Below are 13005 nucleotides of genomic sequence, written 5' to 3'. Positions count from 1 at the left end.
TTTTCCCACATTCAAATAACCATATTCAATTGGGAATGTGTTTTAGGAAAGGTTACTTACCTGTCATTACACTTCACCATCTTGGGTCTGCTCTTTGCATATGCTATACATGTTCTCGGATGGGCAGGATCCCGAAACAATTCGAATGAGAGACACACTCTCTTTCTATTACATTATTGTGATCAACTACACATTCTATTCCCTCTTTTTAACAGATGATACCCACGTGAAATTAAATTACACACTATTAAACCCACCTTACATTAATTGACATGAAAAAAGGAAAAATAAAATGATGAACAGAACAGGGCAGACAGGCAGGTAAGGACAGACAAAACTGTATTTTCCTTTAAGAAAGCCAAAGAGCTCTGCAGCTCAAGATTTGTTGGACACCAGCATAATATGTGTTTTAGATTTAAAAAAATGTTGACAATTCTTCATTTACTGGCAGTATCAAAACATCCTTGTGCCTCCTCAGAATCCAGATCCTTCCACCACAATCGTCCTAAGCCCTTAACTGTCTTTCCGTTCCAGAGCAGAGTGACCTCCAATCTTAACGAAAGTAAGAAAATGTTTTAGCTATACCTATGTATCAAGAAAAGAAAAATAGAGTAAAGCATGTCCCTGTCACATACCAACACAAGATATTGTAAGTAACATTTCTATAGCGCGGCTGCCACCCAACGGGTATCCTGGCGCTGGGATTACCACTTAGGGACACTGTGCGTAACTGAAGTTTGGTCAGAGGGACTAAAGAATTAGGTACTCGGTAAGAGTCTGGTTTTCAGTTCCTTCCTAAATCTCAGCAGAGTATGAATTTGTCTGATCTCAATAGGCAATGAGTTCCAGAGTCTGGACGCTACAAGACTGATCTACCTCCTAATCGAGCTTTATTGAAATGTGGATTACATAGCAAATTAGCTGAGGAAGAACGAAGGTTTCTAGCTGGGGAATACCAGAGGAATTTCCTCTGTAAAGGCTTAGACCCCATTTTATGAGCTGCCCTGTAGACAATACAGAGTGCCTTAAACTGAACTCTCTGTGCCATAGGTAACCAGTGGAGATCCTTTAAAGCAAGCGAGGCAGAGGCTCTGCGTTGTCTATTTAATGCAAGCTTAGCTGCGATTACTTTAATCCTTTGCAACTTTTTTAACACGGAACCAGGAGCTCCCAATGGTAGCGCATTGCAATAGTCTAGTGTGCTCATAATGATACTCCTTACCACTTTGGGTCTAGCTGAGGCTGGTAAAAAAGAGAGAATTTTTCAAAGAGCTCGGAGCAGAGATAGACAGGTGCTCACTGTTTTATTCACTTGGGAGTCCAGTTGTAGTTTACTATCTAGTAGTACTCCCAAAGTTACGACTTGTCTACTTGTGTACTTATAAATAATGTGAGCCTAAATGTAATACTATATTATTTTCATATTACTGTTTTAGTGATCTTGTTTCTCTTCTCAAAACACACTTCCCATCCCATTCTTGAAGTAACTATCTCAAAAGTAGGGATACAAATGCCCCAATAAATATCAAACACGTCTCAATACCAAGACTGAGCACTGTGGGAGAGAGATTCTTAATTTCTGGTCAATTATTATATTAATAATCTACGTTTTCAGGGCACACATGATGGAGATGTAGGATTTCAGGTAGCCACCTTTTTCTTCTCCTTCATGAACACTAAGCAGAATAACATATAAGCTTTGCTGAATACACAGTAATGCTGCAACTAAAGTAATTTAAAAACCGAGGCCAGGGAAAAAAAGTTTTTTTTAAAACATTAAAATCTTTACATTTTATGCAACATTTGCGGAGCGTTCGAACTCCAGAACGTTACTTGGCACTAGGGATCAAAAGAGCACCAGAAAGGAGGCAGAGTAGTCATGAGAGTTCAATGATTGCATGAAGTGAGGAAGTTGCCTTTGGATTCAGGGGAAGAACGTCAACCAAAGTAGAGATCAAGACTGCAAAACTTTATCCATCCATAATGCCACTTTTGTAAATCTGAGAAGCTTGTGCACGAGTGTAGACAAAAACCTAAGCATCCAACATAAATAACAAGCACTGGCATAGCCAATAGGTCTCGCCTTTGGGACCTTATAAGTATTTAGTTATGCAGCAGAATATCCTTGGTGCAACAACATCAACTGTTGCATGGCTAAACACTTATAAGGTCCCACAGTCGGTAGAGAGAGGTAGTGATAGAGAGGTAGAGAGAGAGGTAGAGAGAGAGGTAGAGAGAGAGAGAGTTAGAGAGGTAGAGATAGAAAGGTAGAGAGATGTTGAGACGTAGAGAGAGAGGTAGAGAGTTAGACAGAGAGTTAGACAGAGAGGTAGAGAGAGAGGTAGAGAGAAAGAGGTGTAGAGAGAAGTAGAGAGGTAGGTAGGGAGAGAGAGAGAGAGAGAGGGGTAGGGAGAGAGAGAGAGGTAGGGACAGAGAGAGAGGTAGGGAGGGAGCGAGAGAGAGAGAGAGAGAGAGAGAGAGAGAGAGAGAGGGGTAGAGAGAGGTAGAGACAAAAGCAGGGCCTGTTAGTGGAATAAGGAGGCATGAGGTGGAATTATAACCACACAGTCCTAGTATTGGTGAGCTGACATTTAACAGCCCCGGCCGCCGCTTCTCAGAGCTTAGGGCACCAGCCCTTATTGTTTAACAAATTAAGCACTGGGGCAGACCTAGTAGAAACCGACTTGTCCAGTTTAAACAATAACACTGGTTACCTTGACTGTGAACTGGAAAGAAGGGGCAAAAAATAAATAATAGCGTTGAAAGTGTGTGCTGGAGCACGGGCTAGTGAGATGTGTTGAGGACCGGTTACCCCATGTATGGTGGTCCGTTGGGCAAAGATAGAAGCAGATCCCGTGTGAAACAGAAGCAGATAGATTCCTCGGGATAGTGAGGGCCCTGTAAGTAGGCACAGGAGGGTGGGGGAGTAAGCAGCGTAAATGAAAAATGCCATCAGGGGGCAGCGTTAAGATGGCAAGGGAACCGGGCAGTGGTCACGGTGCAGGAGGAGAGGACAGGATAATATGTAAATACCTGTGAGGCCAGTACACCTGGGTGTGTCTCGATCAAGTCTGAGCCTGGCCAAGGTAGGAGTCTCTATAATACATACGCTGGAAGAGCGGGAAGCCTGCAGGTAAAAGGACATGGTGGAAAGACTTGCAGGGGCCTCCGGTTGCTAACGGATTTGGCGATGTATCCATTACTCCACCGACATGTCTGACCTGTGTCAGTGTCAGCACATGTCTACATCGGTGGTGAGATGTGGTGAGAGGAAAAAGCCGGCAGGAACGTGTGTGGAGTAAAAGTAAATAGCCTGCATGCTAGAGATGTGGCAGCGCCACCACTTGTTGCATTACCAGCAGGAACGTGTGTGTGGTTAAAGAAAAAAAGCCTGCAAGGTCGAAATATGACAGTGCCCGTGCCAATATCAGGGAAGGAATGTGGCATGTTCGACACGCAGTGAAAGTCGAGAAACATGTGTGAAGATGCGCTGGCGAGAGGGGGGAGGTGAGATGCCGTCCGTTGGTAAAAAGGTGGGTGGAATGGTGTCATATATAAAACAAGCGCGCAAGCACCTCGCGCGGCGGGAGGGGGCCTACCGATTCCCTTGCGGGAACCAGCGGCGATAATTAATACCATATGGCGCTGCCGCACGCAGCACCATATGGTATTATTATCGCCGTTCGCTCCCGCAAGGGAATCGCCCCGTGTGCACGCGTTGCCATTGAAGGTAACGAAACGCGTGCACGAGTTTGCCTCAAAAAGGGAATCGAATGCTTTAGGTCTATTTCCTATGAAGCGCATGCGCACTGCGTAGGTGAGACCTAAAAAGGGAGCAAGTGCTTTACAATGAGAGCTGGAAGCTGACTAAAGAGCACCCAAATAACCTCAAACGTAATCCGATTATTCATAGCTAGGCAATGTGGACTAAATGGCAAAGGTGAGGCATGAGAAAACTGTGGGATATTAGTGATCATTTAGGCAGCTTGGTTGCACAGGAGTCTTAATTTGATACTGATGTAGCCCTAGACATAGATAACTTACCCGGTCCAAACAGGATACTATAATGCCAGAAATTGCTATAATTATCAAGCCAAGATCTAACAAGGGCTTGTGATGAGAAATATCCTGGGAAGCACCAAATCTAATGTGCACACTGAGGACGCTCTGGAAGAGCATGGGTCATTTTGTGTGGCTGGATGTGTTCTAACTAAGGGGCACAAGAATTGTCAACAATAAGAATCATATTTGTTCCCATATTCATTTTATGCAGTCACCCTGGAAAAATGTGGCTGACAACCCCTCGACATCAAGGAGGATAACCATGTGGTACCCAACATACATGCGTAACAAGCATGGAGGTAAAGCTGATTCCGGAGGAACTCTTTAGTCAAGATAGTGCAGCTCATAGATGAATGAAGAAATTGGGTATGATTAAGGAAACAAGAACTAACGGCTTTTTACATCCTCAAAGGGCTTTTGATAAGCAAAACCCCAAATTGCAATTCAGTAATGTGTTACCGAATCGCAAGTTGGGGTTGTAACTACAAACCAAAGCAGTATTTGGAAGGGGTAAATTAGAATGGCATGTATTGTACTGATGCTTTGCGACTGAAATCCGGTCAAAAACATACATGCTTTACTGGCAACTGATAGAGGTAAAGCATACGCAAACAGAAAGGGGAACCCAAAGGACCCCGTCCCCTTTGTCAATGATGAGAAAAACATGTTTTAAGAGTAGGCAGTGGACTCAAGGACCTAGTCTTAAAAAATGGTAGTTACATTTTTTATATTTGTATTTAAAAAATGCACCCTGTTCTGCTTTACGGAAGGGGGAGAAGGGGCGGACTACGAGCCCCAGCAGAGGCAGTGGCAGGAAGCCGCCAGTGTTGCTCCCGCACCAGGAGGACCAGCACTTAATGCGCAGGGCTCCTTCAGCGCCGGAGCCGTTACAGCAAGAGGAGGGGGCAGACTACGAGATCCAGAAGAGACCACGACAGGAAGCCGCCCATGTTAGTCCCGCACCTGGAGGCATAGCACTTAATCTGGCAGGGCTCCAGCAGCGTGGGACACGCCCGGGCCAAGAGAGGGCCTGTCTGCGCCGTCTGTGGCCGTACAAGGCCGGCCGAGCCCTCCTTGGTTTGTCATCTGAAGAACACATTGTCTGAAAGCAGGTCAGAACCACTTTCTATTTTTGCAATGATAAGGTAGAGATCCGAGCGGGGGTTAGGGGGATTCGAGAACGCCCTTCGGTATCGCTTGACTCTATGCTGGAGAGAGTAGTGGGCATTGCCTCAAATCAAATTGAACTCACAGATCGACGACTGTCTCTTGATTACGGGGTATCTCCTCTGCTGTTGCCCTCTGAAGGTGCCCCGAGGAGGGGGGGAGGGGGAGCCATAACCAACCTAACTACTGTTGCCCCAATTACGGGTGGTTTGTTAATGCCTAACATCTCATCTACTCTATCTCGTATTAACACTAATACCACCATAAGCCCCAGTAGAATGCCTGCGTCACCCAGTCAAAACAAGCATTAAAAATGCAATAGGTCTCGCCTTTGATTAAATTAAAGCCAATTACTTTGCTATACAATACCATTAGCAAAGCAAATGGCTTCAACTTAATCAAAGGCGAGACCTATTGCATTTTCAATGCTTGTTTGGAAGAAGGTGCCATGAAGCTTTCAGTTGGCTGGCTGGTAGCTTACCCAACCACATAAAATAGCCTTGTTTTTCTCCACACACATTTACCACAGTTTTTCCAGATTTAAAATGTAAGGGAAAAACACACAGTATTCTACGTTTTGCAGCGTGATACTGGGTTGAATATGAGCAATTACCAAGTTATTCCGATTCTGACCCACGGAGATCGTAAAGGAGGTAATACCACACAGCAGGGCTACCGGAGGTCTCCAGGCGGTATTAGCTTCCGGTGTTCCAATGCATCGTGTGTGATGCATATTCGTTATAAAGCGAAGTATCACATCGTATAGGCCAAAAAATACAAAACTATTTTGCAAATGTAATGAAATATCCAATTACAGCTCGCCACACAGCTAATTGTGCTGTGTTTTGATTTATAGAGAAAAAAAGAATGCATTGTGCTACACAGTAACATGCTACCCTCCCACACGTGCAAACTCTGATATCTTTTAATTCAATGTTCATTGGCCCTTAATGGCAACCATCTCGGGTATTGTTATGGGTTTACATTCATATAGTGCTTTATACCCAGAAAAGGCGCCAAAGCGACCTGTTGCATGTCACTTTGTGGAATTGCGTTATTTGATAGGAAATCCAATGGGGAGTTTGTTTCAGTACATTGCTCAATGCTCAATGAGAAGAGTTGTTCTCGTGCTGTGCTAAGTGCCTGCGCTTCACCGTGTCAGTATGTGAGGAAGTGAAAATGAGTGTCAGTTATGGTTAAGCTTAGAAGGCACTGATGTATTTGGTGGTTTGCTGTGTGCCATTGGCAGAGAATGCATACACAAGCTCCCTGCTAACACGTATATGTATTTTACGGAGTTTTAATTAGCGTGAACTTGACCCGAATCGGGTATCAGAGCGCTTTACATAGCACCAGTTGCATTACACGAGGACACATTTATTTATTGTTAGGCACTGGGAAATTAAGTGATTTGCCCAGAATCACAGGATGTTCAGCGTTGTTGCCAAGACTCGAACCCAGTTCCCCAGATTGTAAGAGATGATGCAGACTTTGGGAGAGTGCAGAGACTGCCTGCAGGAAAGATTAGGACGTCCTGTGGATCCATTAGTGAAACAAGAACTTAATGCTTGGATCAAACATCTATGTAAAGAAGACCAGAAGTTCTCATTGGAGCCTTCATCTAGTGGTGCAAGAAGCAAGAAAAATAATGGAATGGCCTTGCGGGCAGAGGATGTAACATTCATACAGTATCTTGAGAATTTATATATGATAACGCAGCATTACATACTGAAGATATAGTTGAAAAGTGACGGTATCTCGATAAAATACTGTTTTCTCTAATGAAAACAGGTTTAAATGTTTAATGCGAGACTCACGGATGAAATAACGTGGACAGAGAAACGCTGCAATGATAGTCTGCCATCAAGGATTACCTTACAAGTAAAGGGACATGATAAAAACAAGGCAGCGCTGGAAGGAAGGAGAAATGCGAGTCACGGCCGGAGGCCGGCCGTGAAAACAATGCAGGCTCCTGAAACTGAAAGCACGGCCGCCCGGCCGTGAAAGCCTTTGATGCCGCAGGGGGTGGAGCGGCACCAAGCTGGGCAACAGATGGCTGGCGATTTGATGCTGTGCGCGCGCATTTTAGGTCAATGCGCTTGCGCATTGACCTAAAAGCGGACGGGCACAGCACCAAATCGCCAGTTAGTTAAAGTCTGTTTAAAGCCCTATATATCTCGCTCCCGCTCAATGCGCATGCGCATTGAGATAGGTCGCTCGACCTAAAAAGAACGTCCAGATGCTCTGTTACCGGAAAATACTATGAAGAAAAAGCAGTTAAGAGGAAGAGGGCTACCAACAAACAGGCAGAAAACAAGAGGAAGCAGCCACTCAGAACAGAGTCTAGCAGCAACCAACTACTTACATGGGCCCAACCTGTCCAGATGGGTAATTTCACAACCTACACACACTCCTTTGCAATCAGCAATCAGATTTACAGCCGCCGCCCAGTAATAATTCTATCTTAGCCCCCCACCCCTCCCAAATGGATCCTTCCTTTTGCAATACTATATGCGAAAGGCTCAGTGCACCAAGGCCTTGGGTCTACTGATATCAACGACCTATTAATGGCTCAGAGGGTGGGCTGGGTAGGGTAACCTGAGAAAAACATTGAGGGGGACTGTATAATGATTAGCCTAAGCAGACCAGTAACAGCTTGTAAGCTATTAAGACATCAGAAAGTCAGCCAGGTTCCTGCTATTAACATCTGTTGCCTTCCACTTGGTTTATTTTACAAGCCTATGATGACGAGCCCCCATATCCTTTTCTCGTCTTCCACTGGAAAATAGTTTTGCTGCACTAGATGGTTTGGATTGACTGTAACCTACCCCTAGTTTGAGCTGGTCATCACTGTGCTAGTCCCAGAATCCACACTTCGGAACACGACAGGCCCTTGTGCAAATGAAAGCCCTGAAGACAATATTTTAAAGATATGGAGTTGGAACAATGCAGGAATACACTCCAAATCTAAATGCCCTGAGTGGCTCTCTTTTATCACTCAGTACGATATCCTGATGTTTCAGGAGACCTGGCCAGTAAATGAAGTGCATATTAATGGCTTTGCTTCCTTCCACAATCCAGCAACTCCTTCAAGGTCCGGTCGTGCGATAGGAGGTTTGTCGACCTGGGCAAACATCAAGGCAGGAGGCAGCGTAAAGGCCTTAAAGGTTGATAATTCTATTTTTCTAATCATCAGATATAAAAGAGGCTGGACAATATAACTAACTAATTGTTACAACAATGAATGCACAAGCATGCCTAATACTAACTTTATTTCCTTTTTTGAGCATATTTCTTCCCTCCAGAATGCTATTGTAGATAGTGGCCAACCGGCGGGATTATGTTTAAAGGGAGATTTTAATATAAGGCTCTGCACGGCACCTTCCCAAGACAACCATATAAGAAACCCTCACTTTAATACTATGGAGGGCATCATTGCCGTCAACAACCTTAATGCAAGGGAACGTGAGCTGGCCTCCTTGCTGGCCGCTCATGATTTAGTTAATGTCATGGACACTGCATATAATGGAACTGATACCCCCCTTACTTTTAAAGGGTGAGAGAGAGAGAGAGAGGGGTAGGGAGAGAGAGAGAGGTAGGGACAGAGAGAGAGGTAGGGAGGGAGCGAGAGAGAGAGAGAGAGAGAGAGAGAGAGGGGTAGAGAGAGGTAGAGACAAAAGCAGGGCCTGTTAGTGGAATAAGGAGGCATGAGGTGGAATTATAACCACACAGTCCTAGTATTGGTGAGCTGACATTTAACAGCCCCGGCCGCCGCTTCTCAGAGCTTAGGGCACCAGCCCTTATTGTTTAACAAATTAAGCACTGGGGCAGACCTAGTAGAAACCGACTTGTCCAGTTTAAACAATAACACTGGTTACCTTGACTGTGAACTGGAAAGAAGGGGCAAAAAATAAATAATAGCGTTGAAAGTGTGTGCTGGAGCACGGGCTAGTGAGATGTGTTGAGGACCGGTTACCCCATGTATGGTGGTCCGTTGGGCAAAGATAGAAGCAGATCCCGTGTGAAACAGAAGCAGATAGATTCCTCGGGATAGTGAGGGCCCTGTAAGTAGGCACAGGAGGGTGGGGGAGTAAGCAGCGTAAATGAAAAATGCCATCAGGGGGCAGCGTTAAGATGGCAAGGGAACCGGGCAGTGGTCACGGTGCAGGAGGAGAGGACAGGATAATATGTAAATACCTGTGAGGCCAGTACACCTGGGTGTGTCTCGATCAAGTCTGAGCCTGGCCAAGGTAGGAGTCTCTATAATACATACGCTGGAAGAGCGGGAAGCCTGCAGGTAAAAGGACATGGTGGAAAGACTTGCAGGGGCCTCCGGTTGCTAACGGATTTGGCGATGTATCCATTACTCCACCGACATGTCTGACCTGTGTCAGTGTCAGCACATGTCTACATCGGTGGTGAGATGTGGTGAGAGGAAAAAGCCGGCAGGAACGTGTGTGGAGTAAAAGTAAATAGCCTGCATGCTAGAGATGTGGCAGCGCCACCACTTGTTGCATTACCAGCAGGAACGTGTGTGTGGTTAAAGAAAAAAAGCCTGCAAGGTCGAAATATGACAGTGCCGGTGCCAATATCAGGGAAGGAATGTGGCATGTTCGACACGCAGTGAAAGTCGAGAAACATGTGTGAAGATGCGCTGGCGAGAGGGGGGAGGTGAGATGCCGTCCGTTGGTAAAAAGGTGGGTGGAATGGTGTCATATATAAAACAAGCGCGCAAGCACCTCGCGCGGCGGGAGGGGGCCTACCGATTCCCTTGCGGGAACCAGCGGCGATAATTAATACCATATGGCGCTGCCGCACGCAGCACCATATGGTATTATTATCGCCGTTCGCTCCCGCAAGGGAATCGCCCCGTGTGCACGCGTTGCCATTGAAGGTAACGAAACGCGTGCACGAGTTTGCCTCAAAAAGGGAATCGAATGCTTTAGGTCTATTTCCTATGAAGCGCATGCGCACTGCGTAGGTGAGACCTAAAAAGGGAGCAAGTGCTTTACAATGAGAGCTGGAAGCTGACTAAAGAGCACCCAAATAACCTCAAACGTAATCCGATTATTCATAGCTAGGCAATGTGGACTAAATGGCAAAGGTGAGGCATGAGAAAACTGTGGGATATTAGTGATCATTTAGGCAGCTTGGTTGCACAGGAGTCTTAATTTGATACTGATGTAGCCCTAGACATAGATAACTTACCCGGTCCAAACAGGATACTATAATGCCAGAAATTGCTATAATTATCAAGCCAAGATCTAACAAGGGCTTGTGATGAGAAATATCCTGGGAAGCACCAAATCTAATGTGCACACTGAGGACGCTCTGGAAGAGCATGGGTCATTTTGTGTGGCTGGATGTGTTCTAACTAAGGGGCACAAGAATTGTCAACAATAAGAATCATATTTGTTCCCATATTCATTTTATGCAGTCACCCTGGAAAAATGTGGCTGACAACCCCTCGACATCAAGGAGGATAACCATGTGGTACCCAACATACATGCGTAACAAGCATGGAGGTAAAGCTGATTCCGGAGGAACTCTTTAGTCAAGATAGTGCAGCTCATAGATGAATGAAGAAATTGGGTATGATTAAGGAAACAAGAACTAAAGGCTTTTTACATCCTCAAAGGGCTTTTGATAAGCAAAACCCCAAATTGCAATTCAGTAATGTGTTACCGAATCGCAAGTTGGGGTTGTAACTACAAACCAAAGCAGTATTTGGAAGGGGTAAATTAGAATGGCATGTATTGTACTGATGCTTTGCGACTGAAATCCGGTCAAAAACATACATGCTTTACTGGCAACTGATAGAGGTAAAGCATACGCAAACAGAAAGGGGAACCCAAAGGACCCCGTCCCCTTTGTCAATGATGAGAAAAACATGTTTTAAGAGTAGGCAGTGGACTCAAGGACCTAGTCTTAAAAAATGGTAGTTACATTTTTTATATTTGTATTTAAAAAATGCACCCTGTTCTGCTTTACGGAAGGGGGAGAAGGGGCGGACTACGAGCCCCAGCAGAGGCAGTGGCAGGAAGCCGCCAGTGTTGCTCCCGCACCAGGAGGACCAGCACTTAATGCGCAGGGCTCCTTCAGCGCCGGAGCCGTTACAGCAAGAGGAGGGGGCAGACTACGAGATCCAGAAGAGACCACGACAGGAAGCCGCCCATGTTAGTCCCGCACCTGGAGGCATAGCACTTAATCTGGCAGGGCTCCAGCAGCGTGGGACACGCCCGGGCCAAGAGAGGGCCTGTCTGCGCCGTCTGTGGCCGTACAAGGCCGGCCGAGCCCTCCTTGGTTTGTCATCTGAAGAACACATTGTCTGAAAGCAGGTCAGAACCACTTTCTATTTTTGCAATGATAAGGTAGAGATCCGAGCGGGGGTTAGGGGGATTCGAGAACGCCCTTCGGTATCGCTTGACTCTATGCTGGAGAGAGTAGTGGGCATTGCCTCAAATCAAATTGAACTCACAGATCGACGACTGTCTCTTGATTACGGGGTATCTCCTCTGCTGTTGCCCTCTGAAGGTGCCCCGAGGAGGGGGGGAGGGGGAGCCATAACAAACCTAACTACTGTTGCCCCAATTACGGGTGGTTTGTTAATGCCTAACATCTCATCTACTCTATCTCGTATTAACACTAATACCACCATAAGCCCCAGTAGAATGCCTGCGTCACCCAGTCAAAACAAGCATTAAAAATGCAATAGGTCTCGCCTTTGATTAAATTAAAGCCAATTACTTTGCTATACAATACCATTAGCAAAGCAAATGGCTTCAACTTAATCAAAGGCGAGACCTATTGCATTTTCAATGCTTGTTTGGAAGAAGGTGCCATGAAGCTTTCAGTTGGCTGGCTGGTAGCTTACCCAACCACATAAAATAGCCTTGTTTTTCTCCACACACATTTACCACAGTTTTTCCAGATTTAAAATGTAAGGGAAAAACACACAGTATTCTACGTTTTGCAGCGTGATACTGGGTTGAATATGAGCAATTACCAAGTTATTCCGATTCTGACCCACGGAGATCGTAAAGGAGGTAATACCACACAGCAGGGCTACCGGAGGTCTCCAGGCGGTATTAGCTTCCGGTGTTCCAATGCATCGTGTGTGATGCATATTCGTTATAAAGCGAAGTATCACATCGTATAGGCCAAAAAATACAAAACTATTTTGCAAATGTAATGAAATATCCAATTACAGCTCGCCACACAGCTAATTGTGCTGTGTTTTGATTTATAGAGAAAAAAAGAATGCATTGTGCTACACAGTAACATGCTACCCTCCCACACGTGCAAACTCTGATATCTTTTAATTCAATGTTCATTGGCCCTTAATGGCAACCATCTCGGGTATTGTTATGGGTTTACATTCATATAGTGCTTTATACCCAGAAAAGGCGCCAAAGCGACCTGTTGCATGTCACTTTGTGGAATTGCGTTGTTTGATAGGAAATCCAATGGGGAGTTTGTTTCAGTACATTGCTCAATGCTCAATGAGAAGAGTTGTTCTCGTGCTGTGCTAAGTGCCTGCGCTTCACCGTGTCAGTATGTGAGGAAGTGAAAATGAGTGTCAGTTATGGTTAAGCTTAGAAGGCACTGATGTATTTGGTGGTTTGCTGTGTGCCATTGGCAGAGAATGCATACACAAGCTCCCTGCTAACACGTATATGTATTTTACGGAGTTTTAATTAGCGTGAACTTGACCCGAATCGGGTATCAGAGCGCTTTACATAGCACCAGTTGCATTACACGAGGACACATTTATTT

General features: G+C 45.3%; 1 protein-coding gene across 1 annotated transcript in view; it reads right to left on the bottom strand.

The window, feature by feature from the left end:
- Window positions 1-13005, bottom strand: part of GOLGA7 (golgin A7) — a 127179-nt gene that overhangs the window by 72731 nt on the left and 41443 nt on the right. The gene's annotated exons all lie outside the window — the stretch shown is intronic.

Source organism: Lissotriton helveticus, chromosome 11 (assembly GCF_964261635.1).
Source record: "Lissotriton helveticus chromosome 11, aLisHel1.1, whole genome shotgun sequence".
NCBI classification, from domain to species: domain Eukaryota; kingdom Metazoa; phylum Chordata; class Amphibia; order Caudata; family Salamandridae; genus Lissotriton; species Lissotriton helveticus.
The sequence above is the reverse complement of the archived record's forward strand: the minus strand, read 5'-3'. Positions and strand labels throughout refer to the sequence as shown.